The 12,239-nt window shown below is 36.8% G+C and overlaps 1 pseudogene; it reads right to left on the reverse strand.

Annotated features, from left to right (window-relative positions):
* Positions 1-8,008: 8,008 nt before the first annotated feature.
* Positions 8,009-12,239, reverse strand: part of LOC118836070 — an 82,029-nt pseudogene continuing 77,798 nt past the window's right edge.

Genomic DNA, 12,239 nt, shown 5'->3' on the forward strand with positions numbered 1-12,239 from the left:
CCAGAGGGCAAAGGAGGGGGGATTATGACCAAGAATCATCCACCCAGCAAAACTGAGTATAATCCTTTAGGAGTGGGGGAGGAATGGAAATGTATTGAAATAGAAGATTTTCAAGCCTCCCTAATAAGAGCTGAATAGAAAATTTGACTTCCAAATACAAGATTCAAGAGAAGCATAAAAAGGTAAACAGGAAAGAGAAGTCATAAGGTTTTCAATAAGGTTAAACTGTTTACATTCCTACATGGGCTGATAATATGTGTGACTCCTAAGAACTCTGTCATTAATAGGGCAGGCAGAAGGACTATACATAGACAGAGAGCATGAGTGTGAGTTGACTATGAAGGGATTTTTTTTTTAAATAAAAATAAAGGGATAGCTAGGTGGCAGAGTGAATACAGCACCAGCCCTGGAGTCAGGAGGACCTGAGTTCAAATTTGGCCTCAGACACTTGACACATTTGCTAGATGTGTGACCTTGGGCGAGTCACTTAACCCCAGTTGACCTGCCTTCTTCCCTCCAAAAAAGAATTAAAATTAAATTAAAAACAAAATTAAGGAATGAGAAAAAGATAGAAAGGAAAGGGGACAGGAAGAATGGGGTAAATTATTATCTCATATAAAAAGGCACAAAAGAGTTTTTATGATGGAGGGGAAGATGAAAGTAGCAAGTATAATTTACCATATCAAAAACAAAACCAACAAAAATAATATAATTATCTCAATAAATGAAGAAAAAGCTTTTGACAAAATACAACATTCATTCCTATTAATACTCTAAAAAAATTGGAACAAATAGGGCTTTCCTTAAAACAAGTAGTACTTATCTAAAACCAATAGCAAATATTATCTGTAATGGAGATAAGCTAGAAGCCTTCTCACTAATATCAAAAATTAAGCAAGAATGTCCATTAGCACCATTATTATTCAATATTGTAATAGAAAGGCTAGCGATGAGAACAATAAAAGAAGGAAAAGAAATTGAAGGAAATAGAATAGGCAGTGAAGAAAAAAACTATCATTCTTTGGAGATGATATGATGGCATGCTTGAAGAATCCTAGAGAATCAACTAAAAAACTGGGTAAAATAATTAACAACTTCAGCAAAGCTCTAGGATAGAAAATAAACCCACATAAATCATCAGCATCTATATTTTACCAACAAAGCCTAGCAGCAAGAGAAAGAAAAAGAAATTCCATTTTAAAAACTGTAGAGAGTAGAAAATACTTAGGAGTTTACCTCCCAAGACAAATCCAGGAACTATATGAACAGAAATGCAAAACATTTCACACAAATAAAGTCAGATCTGAACAACTGGAAAAATATTAATTGCTCATGAGTAGGTTGAGCTAATATAATAATAATGATAATTCTACCTAATTTAATATACTTATTCAGTGCCATACCATTCAAACTACCAAAAAGTTTTTTTATAAAGCTAGAAAAAGTAATAACAAAATTCATCTTGAAGAACAAAAGGTCAATAATATCAAGAGGATTAATGGGAAAAAATGTGAAGGCAGATAATCTAGCCATAGAAGATCTCAAACTATATTACAAAGTGGTAATCATGAAAACAATCTGGTACTGGCTAAGAAATAGAGTGGTGGATCAGTGGAGTAATTTAGGAACACAATGCACAGTAGTAAAGAACCATAGTAGTCTTGTGTTTGATAACCACAAAGATCCATATTTTGGGGGCAAGAACTCATTATTTAACAAAAATTGCTGGGAAAACTGGAAAGCAGTTTGGCAGAAACTAGGTAAGGACCAACACCTCACACAGTGTACTAAGATCAGGTCAAAATGGATACATGATTTACACATAAAGGCTAATACTACAAACAAATTAGGGGAGCTTTGAATAGTTTATCTATCAGATCTATGGATAAAGGAAGAACTTATTACCGAACAAGAGATAGAGAGTATTACAGGAGGTAAAATGGACAATTTTGATTACTTTAAGTTAACAAGATTTTGCACAAACAAAACCAATGAAACTAGAAGGAAAGCAGAAAATGGGGTGGGGGAAAGATTTTATTGTAAGCTTATCTGATAAAGGTTTCATCTCTCAAACATATAGAGAACTGAGTCAAATTTATAATAATACAAGTCATTTCCCAATTCGTAAATGGTCAAATGATATGAATAGGCGTTTTCAAATGAAGAAATCAAAGCTATCTATAGTCATATGAAAAAAAATGCTGTAAATCACTATCCATTAGAGAAATACACATTAAAACAACTCTGAGGTACCACCTCATACCTATCAGATTGGTCAATAGGACAAAAAAAGGGAAATGACAAATATTGGAGGGGATGTGGAAATATAGCAACGCTAATACAATGTTGGTGGAGTTGTAAATGGATCCAATGATTCTGCAATTTGGAACTCTGCCCAAAGGGCTATAAAATTGTGCATACCCTTTGACCCAGCAATACTACTGCCAAGTCTATGTCCCAAAGAGGTTTTTTAAAAAGAAACAGACCTATATGCATAAAAATATTTGTAGCATTTTTTTTGTGGTGTCAAAGAATTGGAAATTGAGGGAATGCACATCAGTTGGGGAATGGCTGAATAAGTTATGGTATATGATTGAGATGTAATACTGTTGTGTCATTGTTCAATTGTTTAATGATCAACTGTGAATGACTTAGCTATTCTTAGCAATACAAACATCTAAGACAATTCTGAAGGACCCGTGATGAAAAATACTACCTACCTCCAGAGAAAGAACCGAAGAAATCTGAGTACAGATGAATGCATACTGGGTTGTTTTTTTTTTTAACTTTATTTTTCTTGGGGTTTTGTCTGTTTTCTTTTGCAACATGATTAATATGGAAATGTTTTGTATGGCCGCACATGTATAACCTTTATCAAATTGCTTGCCTTCTCGGTGATGGGAGAAAGAGAGAGGATAGGATAGAATTTTAAACTCAAACTTGTAAAAATAAGAGATTAAATTAATGATTAAAATTATTGGTAAAAATTAATAATTGAAAAATATTTTTAAAGAGAAAATAAGACTCAACTTAAGTTCCACTTTCTGCAAAAGGCCTTTCCTGGTCTCCTTCACTACTTGTGTTTTCCCTTAGAAATTACTTCTCATTTACAATGCATGTATATCTTGTATATAGAGAGTCATTTCCTTCTTGTCTCCTCATTAGAACGTGAGGCCTTCGAGGATAAGGAATGTTTTTTACCTTCTTTGTATCCCCAAACATTGAGCACATTGCCGGCTCATTGTAAAATGTGTAATAGATGGATGTTAATTGATTGAAAGGACATTCTACTTGGCTAAGAAAACAATTGCCTTCATCAAGTCAATTCACCAATTTGTTAAACAACCTATTACACACTTACTAGGTGCAAAATACTATATAAGGATCTAGATATAAAAGGCAAAATTAGAAGCAATTCTTGCCTTTAAGAAACTGACTTTCTTCCAAGGGATACAACATTTACACAATAAGTGCAATATAACAAGTAGGAAAAGGGTTCTTAACTTTTTTTTGCGTTATAAATTGCATTGGTATGCGAAGAATAAGGACTACTTCTTTAAATGTTTTTCAATGCATAAAATAAATGCACAGTGAAAGGAAAATATTTTTGCATTGTTTGAACCTAGTCTTACATAGCTGAGAGATCAGTCTTGTTGCTTGGAGACCAGATTACTAATGCTTCACTCAAGAATCCAGATTATGCTGACTCCAAAAATTTTCCAGAGCTACAGACTGATGCAAGGAATGTAACTATACATCTTAAGCAACATACATGCCTTATGTGGAAACTGATTCCATGCTGCCCAATCAAATGACTATTTCTTTGTTCCTTTTTTTTCGAATTCTATATGATGTAAAATTTACAGAAACTGGGAGCAGCAGGCCACCTTTTTTCGGCTCTCCCCCTTGCCAAATGACTTAACAAACTTTCTAAAATATTTTTAGTTCTAGTTTTGTCCTCTGTCATCAATAGGATCATGAAGGAAGCCAAATCTTATATGTATGTATGTGTGTGTATATATATATATATACACACACACACACATACACACATAATACACATATACAGACACAGGTATACATATATACACACGCATATATACATATGATATATATGGTTTGTGTATGCATATACATATGCGCACACATGTGAGTTCACAGAGTCCAGGTTAAGAACCTTGATCTAAAGGGGTCAAAAAAGACTTCCATGGAGAGATGACACCTGAATTGAGCCCTGTAGGAAGCTGGGAGACAGAGAAGAGGAGAAAGTTCAGACTGGGAAAAGGCACAGATGCTTGATATTTGTTGAATGAAGAGAAGGGAGGGTTGGAAGGCTGAATTTGGGGAACACTAAGTAGCTTATTTGGCTGGAAAGTAGAGTTCAGAAAGTAATATTATTTTTACCTCCTCTAGAAGCAGCAGTTCGATTTCTGTATGATCATGCACTTTCCCTCAATAGATCTAATCCTTCCTGATCCCCCTACATTTTTTATTATCCTTAGTTTTCTTTATAAACCCTCATCTCATTTTGATGTTTCTTTAGCACTCCCAAGATCCCAACAATATCCTTACAGAACTGTCATTTTTAAAAAAGATTAATGTTTAAATTGTATTTATCATTTTTAGACCAAAATTATTTTCTAATATATCCCCTACACACATTGAACTCCCCCGTAAAACAAAAACACTTAGACAAAACCAATTGACAAGACAACCATGTCTCACAGTGTATATATTGTCTCCCCAATTCTTTGAGAGGAATACAAGAGGAAGACATATGCCCAATTCTGTCAATTCTCTTGGCTCTGGGGAATTGGGAAAACTGTCCCTTCTCCTAGACAAGGGTCTATCAATAGGATTAGCCTGAATTTGGCTATTGTTTAGCACTGATTTAATTTACTTTGCTGTGTTTTTTGTGTGGCATGATAAAAGATGAAAATGGTAGAGTTAACAGAAGCAGAAGAGATTAAGAAGAGGTGGCAAGAATACATAAAAGAACTACACAAGAAAGATCTTAACATCAAGATGGTGTGGTTACCCATCTAGAACCAGACATCCCTAGAGAATGAAGCTGAGTGAGCCATAGAAAGTATTGCTAACAATAAGCCTAGTGGAGATGAAAGAATTCCAGCTGAGCTATTTAATATCCTAAAAGACAATGCTGTTAAAATGCTGCACTTAATATGCCAGCAAATTTGGAAAACTCAACATTGACCACTGGACAGGAAAAGATCAATTTATGTCCCTATCCTAAAGAAGGACAATATCAAAGAATGTTCAAATTACCACACAATTGTACTCATTTCTCATGCCAGCAAGGTTATGCTTAAAATTCTGCAAACTAGGCTTCACCAATATATGAACCAAGACCTACCAAAAGAGCAGGCTAGTTTTCAAGGAGGCAGAGGAAGTAGAGACCAAACTGCCAACATTTACTGGACTATGGAGAAAGCAAGAGAGTTCTAGGGAAAAACATCTGAGGCTCAGATTCCTTAAGAGTCTGGCCAATGCTCAGGTTCCTTAAGAGTCTGGCCAATACGGCAGGTTTTAGAATCATGCCCACCTTTCTGTTGGTGTTCTAATAAACCTTGTCTTTGGCTGAAAGAAAGCTTGGGTCGAATTCATTCGAGGCAAGGCCTGCGTGTTGCTATTTCAGGGTCCCAACACCCCTAAACCTCAACATATGGTTCCTTGACCAGGAAACTGCCTAATCTCAATCTTCTCCAGCTAAGACTGGAAGGTATGTATTGGGGCTTACTATTCCAATTGCATTTGTTTTTCTCCAGGAAAATTTTTTAAATCTTATGTGAATGAACTTGACGAAGGATATGGGAATTTCCTTTGTCTACAAAGATTCCCAAAGATTCTGATTTAGTAGTTATGACCTAGGAGATAAAAATGATAAAACCAACAAGTATGAGGCTAAGTAACTTTCCCAGCGTCATACATCATTAAATGTGAAAGGTAGAATTTGAATCTAGTCCTCCAGACAAGCCCATCTCAATCTATTCTACCTTGCTGCCTCTCCTCCTTCTTTTATCTTTTACAATCTTTTATCCCATTTTGCCAAGATTTCTCCTATCCGTAGTTGTGAAATGTAACAGCTGTTCTTTAAATTTTTAATGATATAATCTTTTTATGTTTAGGGTGTATATCTATTTGGAGTTCATTGTGGCATGTGGTATAAGACACTGGTCTGAAGGTATTGTTCAGCCAAATTGCTTTCCAGTTTTTCCTGGCAATTCTTGTCAAATAGAATAGTACTCTCCAAGAAGCAGAGAAATTTCATGAATTGATATGGATGGTTGTAGAGGGCCAGCTCTGAAAAGTCCATTCTGGGATAAGATACAGACCAGGTTTTCCCTGAAGCCTGTTCTTGCCCTTGGGCTGATAACTCAGCACATGGGCTCTCCAAACCACCTCCCCCCCAGCCTTGGCACACATGTGCTCTCTTCAAAACCCTCATGGCACACATGTGCTAAGTGAGCTGATTAACACAATATTGTTATGGCAAAAAGGGAACAAAGCACGAGGAAGTCATGCAATGTAACAAATGTCTTGCATGTGAACTTGTTGATCTGCTTGCCTAAAAAGGTATATAAGCCCTTTTCTTCAGCTTAATAAATGGAGCTGTGCTGTACTCTCCCGCCTGGCCCGTGTACTCTTTTCACTCTCCGCGGCATTCGGCTATCTCTGGCCATTCAGTGCCACAGCCACTGGTGGCAGATGGTAGCATAGGACCTGATGCATAGTAGACACTTGATAACTGCATGCTGACTGATAAAATTTTAATAAAATGTTAGCAAACAATATAGTTAAAAATATTGACTATGATAAAATTGAACTCATAGCACTGGAGGCTCGACATCAGAAAAACATAATTTACCAAATAAAGAGAAAAAAACCTGCTGATATTAATAGACTCATAAAAGACTTTAACAATATATAATTACACATTTATATTAAAAACATTTTTAAAAAACATAGATAAGAAAGGGCCCTTCCTAAATGTGATTGATAGCATTTATTTAAAACCAAGACATAGCATTGTTTGCAATGGAAAAATACCGGAAAATTTTTGAGTAATAACCATTACTCAAAACAAAGGTGGACACTTTCCTTAATTTTATCTGATTATGCTTAAAATGCTAGTTATTGAAATAAGACAAGAGAAATTAGTAAACAGGAGTCAAAACCATCACTGTTTACAGGCATGATGGTTTATTTGGAAAACCAGACATGATTAATAAGGAAACTGAGACTAAATAGTTAGATATAAAATAAATCCAAAAAAAATCAGCTTTTCTATACAGTATTAACAACAAAAACAAAGAGGAAATGATAGAAAAAAGGAATTCTATTAAACATATCTACAAAATGCAGAAAATGTCTAGGATTTAACTTACGAAGACAGGTTTGTCTTAATTTATAGATTTAGTGCTAAAGCAATTAAATGTCCAAAAGTGGGCTGCACATATAATAAAAATGATGATACTAATCAAATTAGTCTGTAAATTTGATGCTATACCAACCAAATTACTATAGAGACAATATAGAACTTTACTATACAAAATGAAGTTGACATGGAAGAAAAAGTTTTTAAAAATCAAAGGGAATTATTTATTAAGCACCCATAGGTGCAAGGCACTGTGCCAAGTGCTGGGAATACTAAACAAAAGTCTCTACCCCCATAGAGCTTACATTCTACCAAGAGACATGTACAGATTTAAATAAATACAATTGGAGGAGAGCATACTAACAACCAGGAGGTTCAGGAAAGGCTTCTCCTAGGAGGCAGTACCTGAGCTGAGCACTGAAGGAAGGTGAGGATTTCTAGGGTCAGAGGAAGAAAGCATTCATTCCAGGCTTGGGGCACAGCCTGTGCAACTCTGAGCTATCATATCACATATATCAAATTGGCAGAGGGTAAATAATAAAAAAATTCATTATTAGAGTAAACAAGCAGGCTAATTTACTGCTGGTGTAGCTGTGAATAGGTACTATTCTGGGAAACAATTTGGAATAACACAAGGTTACTTTTTCATACTCTTTAATCTAACAATCTTTTTTTTTTTTGGAGGCAATTGGAGTTGTGATTTGTCCAGGTTCACACAGCTAGTGTCTGAGGGTGGATTTGAACTCACACCCTCCTGATTCCAGGGTGCGTGCTCTACCCATTGTACCACCCAGCTGCCATCAATCTCTTTACTGCATTTATGCCCCACAGGTCAACAGCAGTTAGAAAGGACAAAATGTACCCCAAAATAGTTCTGAGTACTACTACTTGTAACATCAAAAATTTGGGGGAAAATGAAATGTACTTAGTGCCCAGTGACTGGGAAATAGCTGAAGAAATGATATTACCCAAATGTAATGTAATATGATGAATATAAATTCAAAGGAACATAGGAAGACTTGTAGGAAATGATGAAGAGAGGAAGATATAGCCTAAAAAATGAAATACATACTGACTGCAATTTGAATGAAGACAATATTAAAAGGTAATATAACTCTGGTCATGTACACAAAATGTTGGTACTAAATTATGAAAGTTAAAGCACAACTCATTTATGTTGATAAATAAGAGGAAAAGTTAATGAAAAGAAGAAATTGGCATGTACTATCAGTAAAGATTTCTATCTGTTGAATTTGCTCAACTGTTTGGGGGACTGAATTCTGTCGATGAGAGTGTTTGCTAGGAAATGTCTGCTTTGTCTAAATAAAATGAAACAATAAGAAAAAGAGGAATAAATGAAAAATAGCTCCCCCAAGTGATTTAGAAAAGGAAAGATAAAAAATGTCATGGCTCAGACAATGGGCACCACATTGGATTATGATCTTCGGCTACTTTGAGAGACACAGTTTTCAGGAACAAAAAGGTGATAGTCTTCTACTCTGCCCTGATCAACTCACACTTGGAATGTTGTGTTCAATTCTGGGCATTAAATTTTAGGGAGAAAATGGATAAAGTGTGTCCAGAGGGCAATGAAGGTGGTGAAAGAGACCAAGCTCATGCCATATGCAACCAGTTGAAGGAACTGGTGATGTTTATCCACAAGAAAATTCAGGGGAACATGATAGCTTCCTAATAATTAGAGCTCTCCTACTGTCAAAGGAGCTGCCTTAGAAGATAGTGGATTCTACCTTACTGGAAATCTTCAAGTAAAAGCTGAATGACTATTTGTGGAGTGTGTTGTCTTGGGACATGTTTTATCCAGCATGGGTTGGATTAAATGATTTGTGAGTCCCTTCTGACTCTTGAGATTCTGTGATTTTTTGAAGGTCAGTGATGTTTGTAGGGTTTCTGTCAACTGTGAATTCAGTGGTGTTCAATAAGGTTCACAATTAAAATTAATCCTTTGCTACAGTTCCTACATTTATAGAGTTACCCGGACAACATGAAATTCTTATATTATTGAAAGAGTATCTTTCAGCTAATGGGTCTCTCACATTCACTACATTAATATGGTTTCTCTCCAGTATGAATTCTTATCATTAGGCAGAGACATTTTATGGCTGTAGGCCATTCCTATAAAGGAGTTCTCTCCAATATGAATTGTCTGATATTCAACAAAAAAATACGAATAATGTAATTCTGTCTAAAGACTTTTTCACCATAATTTGTTTTTGCTACAATATTGATTCTTTAATGTTGTTTTGTGTCTCACCTAAAAGCCTTTCAAAAGACTAGAGGTTCCTCTCCAGTATGAATTTTTTGCTGACATTTAAAATGTATTGCATCTAACTATTTGACCAGTCATTACACTAATAAGATTTTTCTCCAGTATGACTCCTCTTGTGGTAAATCAGGGATGAGTTGTGCCTGAAAACTTTCCCACATTCATTACATAGATAAGGTTTTTCTCCAGTATGAATTCTCTGGTGGTAAGTAAGTTGTGTGCTCTGAATAAAGGCCTTCCCACATTCATTACATTCATAAGGTTTCTCTCCAGTGTGAATTCGCTGGTGGAAAGTAAGCTGTGTGCTCTGGTTAAAGGCTTTCCCACATTCATTACACTCATAAGGTCTCTCTCCAGTATGAATTCTTTGATGGGAAATAAGCTGTGTATTTGACCTGAAGGCCTGTCCACATTCATGACATTCATAAGGTTTCTCTCCAGTATGAATTCTCTGATGGGAAGTAAGGTGTGAATTTGACCTGAAGGCTTGCCCACATTCATGACATTCAAAAGGCTTTTCTCCAGTATGAATTCTCTGATGGTAAGTAAGGGATGAACTGGAGCTAAAAGCTTTCCCACATTCATTACATTCATAAGGCTTTTCTCCAGTATGTATTCTCTGGTGGTAAGTAAGGTGTGTGCTCTGAATAAAGGCCTTGCCACATTCATTACATTCATAAGGTTTCTCACCAGTATGAATTCTCTGATGGAAAGTAAGCTGTGTGCTCTGGATGAAGGTCTTCCCACATTCATTACACTGATAAGGTTTTTCTCCAGTATGAATCCTCTGATGAGAATTAAGTTGTGTATTTGACCTGAAGGCCTGACCACATTCATTACATTCAAAAGGTTTTTCTCCAGTATGAATTCTCTGGTGATAAGTAAGGGATGAGCTGTATCTAAAAGCTTTCCCACATTCATTACATTCATATGGCTTTCCTCCAGTATGAATTCTCTGATGGGAAGTGAGCTGTGTTCTCTGGATAAAAGTCTTCCCACATTCATTACACTGATAGGGTTTTTCTCCAGTATGAATTCTCTGGTGGTAAGTAAGTTGTGAGCTCCATCTAAAGGCCTCTCCACATTCATTACATTCATGAGGTTTCTCCCCAGTATGAATTCTCTGGTGGAAAGTAAGGGATGAACTATAGCTAAAAGCTTTCCCACACTCATTACATTTATGAATTTTCTCTATAGTATGAATTCTCTGATGTTCATTAAGATGTTTTTCCTGAATGAATGCTTTCCCACATTCAATGTATCCATAAGTTCTCTCTTCAAAATGTATTTTATGATGCCGAACGTTTGAATCACAGCTGAAAAGTTCCTCACATTCATTATCCTGGGAAAGTGTCTCAATATCATAATTCCAGGCTTCTTTCAATATGGAATCCTGTTGACTATCACTTGGATTTCTTTCTTGGAATGATTTATCCATTGTAAAGCCCAGTTTTGAAGCTGCTTCATTTGTTTTAGTCCTGGTCTTCCAATCTGTAACAAACAAACAAACACATTACTACTATCTCTTTTCTTCCTTTGAAGAAAAAGAACTTCAATGCATTTACTATTGTACTGTCTTCTCTTCTACTGCTAACTCCACCAGTGTCTTCAAGAATGATATTCCACCTTGAAGGTGAATAACAAAACAATAACACCACCTTATATGTATTGAACGATTATAGTTTATAAAGAAATTTTGTATATTTATAGGAAATCATGGAGAACAAGATGTGATAGAAAAGTGGTGAAAGGGGCACGTGAGGCCCCTGCCAGCCCATGCAATTGCAGTAATGGGTCCGGGCCTGCTACTGGGCGCCCGCTGCTCACATCCTGCCTCTGCTGAGGCCTGCTCCAGCATGCACTGGCCTGGCACGAGGCCCCTGCCTCTGCAGGCACACAGCCAGCTGGGCCCGGGCCTCGCTCTCGCCTCGGCTGCAGGGGCTTGTGGGCTCTGGAGTGGAGCGTGGCGAGACGAGGCCAACACCCAAGCGGAGCGGGCCAACGCCAAGCGGAGCAGGCCGCTGCAGGTCACATTGAACCCAAATTTGACATCGACCTGTTGGTGTCTCTCTTGAGGCAAGAAAATGCAAAAGATATTTGTGTGATTCAGGTTTCTCCAGAACTGAAATATACAGATTACTTTGTGGTTGTGAGTGGGAGCTCCCCAAGACACTTAGAGGCTATGGCCCACTACATAGTGAAGATGCATAAGTTCCTGAAATCCAAGAGTGATGCTTTTGTTCAGATTAAAGGGAAGGATGCGGATGATTGGCTGTGTGTGGATTTTGGCAGCATGGTGATTTATTTGATGCTTCCAGGGACCCGAGAAACCTACGAATTGGAAAAGTTATGGACTCTGGGCATTTATGAGCTCAGATCGCTGCCTGAAGACTTCATCCTTGGATTTCCACCAGAAGCGAAGCCTTCAGCGTGTTCTCCATTAGAGGCTGAGAGAGAACAAAGTAAGAGCTTAGAAATAGCTAGAATCCGGCAATGTTATTATGGGGTTTTCTGTTTGGATTTGCAGTGAATTAATCCACAGTGCAGCTTCTGAGTCCC

Source organism: Trichosurus vulpecula, chromosome 2 (assembly GCF_011100635.1).
Source record: "Trichosurus vulpecula isolate mTriVul1 chromosome 2, mTriVul1.pri, whole genome shotgun sequence".
Lineage (NCBI taxonomy): Eukaryota > Metazoa > Chordata > Mammalia > Diprotodontia > Phalangeridae > Trichosurus > Trichosurus vulpecula.